At 45.0% G+C, this 4905-nt stretch overlaps 1 protein-coding gene across 3 annotated transcripts in view; it reads right to left on the minus strand.

Annotated features, from left to right (window-relative positions):
• The window catches only part of LOC124399206 (NACHT, LRR and PYD domains-containing protein 3-like), an 8330-nt gene extending 8152 nt beyond the window's left edge, over positions 1-178 (minus strand). For 2 of the 3 annotated variants that reach the window (XM_046869989.1, XM_046869988.1), the window contains exon 1: positions 1-171. This exon is cut by the window's left edge and continues 15 nt beyond it. The gene's annotated coding sequence lies outside the window, so the exon portion shown is untranslated. The other variant, XM_046869991.1, reaches the window with a different exon arrangement.
• Positions 179-4905: the final 4727 nt, after the last annotated feature.

A 4905-nucleotide genomic window follows, 5' to 3' on the forward strand; every position in this document is an offset into this window, starting at 1 on the left:
GTGTGTTGTACAGCACTCAATACACGGCACTCAGCACTGCAGCTCCTCCTGAAGCTCCTCGTTGTTTACAGGCTGTGAAGGTCAAAGTCTCAGATACCTACATTACATCTAATCGAAAGCAGTTCAGTGGTTAAATATTAATATGATAAATGATAATCTGCGATAATATGGAACACAACACTCTCTGAATCTGCACACAAACAAACACACACACAAACAAACACACACACACACACACACACACACACACACACACACACACACACAATTTTTTTTAATTTTATGTAATAGCCTAAAATTACAATCATTCAAATAATTTTTATTTTATTTTATTATTAATCTACACTCAGGTCCCCATAATAACAAAGTGAAAACAATTTTTAATAAAAAAAGAAAACAGATATACAGACTCTTAACAGCAACACTTGAAATGAATGCAGAACTGAAATGAATGCACCTCTCTACAGAAGGTCTCACAGCGGACACTGCAGATCAGAGCAAAGAAAACAAGACATGAGCTCAAAGGAACTGCTGCAGAACTCAATGGCAGGATTGTTGTAAGTCACAGATCTGGAAAAGGTTACAAAAGAAAATTTCTGCTGCACTGAAGATTCCTAAAAGCACATCCTCCATCATTCTCAAATTCTCAAGTGTGGCACAACCAGGACCCTTCCAATAGCAGGTCATCTGGACTGAGCAATTAGAGGAGAAGAGCCTTAGTAAGAGAGGTGACCATGAACATGATGGTCACTCTGACGGAGCTCCAGAGATCCTGTGTGGTGATGGAACCAAGTTCCAGAAGAAAAAACATCACTGCAGCCCTCCCCTGGTTGAGGGAAAGCTGAATGGAGCAAAGCAAAGTACAGAGATCTCCTCAATAAAAACCTGTTCCACAACAATCAGGACCTCAGACTAGACGGAAGATTGAAAAAAGTGTACAAGGTCTGAATACTTTCTGGATGCATATAAATATATATATATATATATAGAGAGAGAGAGAGAGAGAGAGAGAGAGAGAGAGAGAGAGAGAGAGAGAGAGAGAGAGAGAGGGAGAGAGAGAGAGAGAGAGAGAGAGGAAGAGAGGGAGAGAGAGAGAGAGAAAGAGAGAAAGAGAGAGAGGAGAGAGAGAGAGAGAGAGAGAGAGAGAGAGAGAGAGAAGAGAGAGAGAGAGAGAGAGAGAGAGAGAGAGAGAGAGAGAAAACAGAGAGTAAGATAGTGAGACCGGAAAAAAGTCGCAGAGAGAGCGCACTTCCTCACACTAACACCAGATGACGCTGTGTGCAAATAAAAAAGAAATAATAATTAAATAAAAAAAAGAAAAAGAAAAAAAGAACCCCTTTTTAGAATCAAACACTACACAATTACACTCTGGGTGCGTTTGTGGGTGTGGTTGGGGGGTGATGTTAGACAGTCCAAGCCCCTCCCTACACCCAGTATAATTTTTATCCTCTTCTCTCTCTGTTCTTTCTGTGAGTGTGTGTGTGTGTGTGTGTGTGTGTGTGTGTGTGTGTGTGTGTGTGTGTGTGTGTGTTCTGTTTCACACACAGGAAGAGATTGATTTGGGTTAGGAGTCAGAAAAGCAAACTTTTCTTCATGTAAATCAACAATGCGATAGAGAACAGCTGAGAAAACAGAGGGGGGGGTAATAAAGTAACACACGTTTACACACTCCCTCTCTCACACACAAATACACACACATTCTCACTGATGCACACACACACACACACACACACACACACACACACACATTCACACTCATGCACACATACACACACATTCACACTTACACTTATGCACACACACACACACACACACACACACACACACACACACACACACACACTCACTCTCTCTCTCTGTCTCTGTCTTTGTACAAATTTATTCCAGATGTGTGGAGGAGAAGAATGGAGGGATGAAAAAATGAAAGAGAGAGCAGGTCTTGCTGAGTGGCTGCTGTTAACACACACAGACAGACACACACACATCATAATCTCATTTAAACACTGTTTACTCCACACACAGTCTCACAGATAGGAAGTGCTGTCTGAGGAGACAGGAAGTCACCTGCACTCACCATCACACTGATACACATGTTCTCGTTACACACACACTTCAAAATGCTTTGGGAGCGAGAGAGAGAGAGAGAGAGAGAGAGAGAGAGAGAGAACAGTGAGAGCGAGATAGTCTTCTTCTTCTTCTTCTTCTTCTTTCGGCTGCTCCCATTAGGGGTCGCCACAGCGGATCATCCGTCTCCATACCACCCTGTCCTCTACATCTGCCTCTTTTACACCAACTACCTGCATGTCTTCCCTCACCACATCCATGAACCTCCTTTTTGGCCTTCCTCTTTTCCTCCTACCTGGTGGCTCCATCCTCAGCATTCTTCTACCAATATAATTTATGTCCCTCCTCTGCACATGTCCAAACCATCTCAATCTCGCCTCCTCACCTTGTCACCAAAACATCCTACATGCGCTGTCCCTCTAATAAACTCATTTCTAATCTTATCCATCGTCGTCACTCCCAACGAAAACCTCAACATCTTTAGCTCTGCTACCTCCAGCTCCACCTCCTGTCTTTTACTCAATGCCACTGTCTCTAAACCATACAACATCGCAGGTCTCACCACAGTCCTATAAACTTTCCCTTTCAATTTTGCAGATACCCTACTATCACAAATCACTCCTGTCACTCTTCTCCACCCACTCCACCCTGCCTGCACTCTTTTCTTCACTTCTCTAACACACTCTCCATTACTTTGCACTGTTGAACCCAGGTACCTGAATTCCTCCACCTTCTGAAGCTCTTCTCCTGCAACCGCACCACTCCACTGCCCTCCCTCTCATTCACACACATGTACTCTGTCTTACTCCTACTGAGTTTCATTCCCCTTCTCTCCAGTGCATATCTCCACCTCTCCAGGCTCTTCTCAACCTGCTCCCTACTCTCACAACAAATCACAATATCATCCGCAAACATCATAGTCCAGGGAGACTCCTGTCTGACCTCGTCCGTCAACCTGTCCATCACCACTGCAAACAGGAAAGGGCTCAGGGCCGATCCTTGATGCAGTCCAACCTTCACTCTAAACCAGTCTGTCGTACCTACTGCACACTTCACTGCCGTCACACTGTCCTCATACATGTCCTGCACCACCCTTACATACTTCTCCGACACACCTGACTTCCTCATACAGTACCACAACTCCTCTCTTGGCACCCTGTCGACGCCTTCTCTAAATCCACAAATACACAATGCAATTCCTTCTGTCCTTCTCTATACTTCTCCATCAACATTCTCAAAGCAAATATGGCATCTGTGGTGCTCTTCCTCGGCATGAAACCATACTGTTGCTCACAGATGGTCACCTCTTCTCTCAGCCTGGCTTCCACTACTCTTTCCCATAACTTCATGGTGTGACTGATCAACTTAATACCCCTGTAGTTACTGCAGGTCTGCACATCTCCTTTATGCTTAAAGATCGGTACCAGCACACTCTTCTCCATTCCTCAGGCATCTTCTCACCTTCCAAAATCCTGTTAAACAATCTGGTCAAAACCCCACTGCCATCTCTCCTAAACATCTCCACGCTTCCACCGGTATGTCATCTGGTCCAACCGACTTTCCACTCTTCATCCTCTTAATCGCTGCTCTCACTTCCTCCTTACTAATCTTATCTACATCCTGCTTCACCATCTCCACATCATCCAACCTTCTCTCTCTGATTTTCCTCATTCATCAGCTGCTCAAAATACTCCTCCACCTTCTCAACACACTCTCCTCACTAGTCAACACATTTCCTCTCCATCCTTTACTGCTCTAACTTGCAGTACATCCTTTCCAGCTCGGTCCCTCTGCCTGGCCAATCGGTACAAATCCTTTTCTCCTTCCTTAGTGTCCAACCTCTCATACAGCTCCTCATATGCCTTTTCCTTGGCTTTCGCCACATCCCTCTTAACCTGCTGCCGCATCTCCTTGTACTCCTGCCTACTTTTCTCATCACTCTGTCTATCCCACTTCTGTTTTGCCAACCTCTTTCTCCTTATGCTCTCCTGCACTTCCTCATTCCACCACCACGTCTCCTTGTCTTCCTTTCTATTTCCAGATGTCACACCAAGTACTTTTCTAGCTGCCTCCTCATCACTCCTGCAGTAGTTGCCCAATCATCCAACACCTCCTTAACACCACTGAGCCTCTCTGACCTCTTCCCTGAACCTCACACTACACTCTTCCTCCTTCAGTTTCCACCATCTTATTCTTCTTTCAGTCCTCACTCTCCTCCTCTTCATCCTCGCCTCCAAAACCATCCTACAGACCACCATCCTATGCTGTCTAGCTACACTGTCCCCTGCCAACACCTTACAGTCTCCAATCTCCTTCAGGTTGCATCTCCTGCATAGCACATAGTCCACCTGTGTGCACCTTCCTCCACTCTTATACGCCACCCTATGATCCTCCTTCTTCTTAAAATAAGTGTTCACCACTGCCATTTCCATCCTTTTAGCAAAATCTACCACCATCTGCCCTTCCACATTCCTCTCCTTAAAACCATACCTACCCATCACCTCCTCATCACCTCTGTTCCCTTCACCCACATGCCCATTAAAGTCTGCCCCAATCACCAACCGTTCTTTCCTAGGTACACCATCTACCACTTCATCTAATTCACTCCAGAATCTTTCCTTCTCCTCCATCTCACAGCCAACTTGTGGAGCATAGGCACTGATGACATTTATCATCATCCTTCAACTTCCACCTTCACGATCATCACCCTATCAGAAACTCTTCACCTCCACTACACTCTTACTGTACTCTTCCTTCAGAATCACCCCTACACCATTTCTCTTCCATCCACACCATGATAAAACAGTTTAAACCCACCTCCAATGTTCCTGGCCTTACTCC

This window comes from Silurus meridionalis, chromosome 16, assembly GCF_014805685.1.
Source record: "Silurus meridionalis isolate SWU-2019-XX chromosome 16, ASM1480568v1, whole genome shotgun sequence".
Taxonomy (NCBI): Eukaryota; Metazoa; Chordata; class Actinopteri; order Siluriformes; family Siluridae; genus Silurus; species Silurus meridionalis.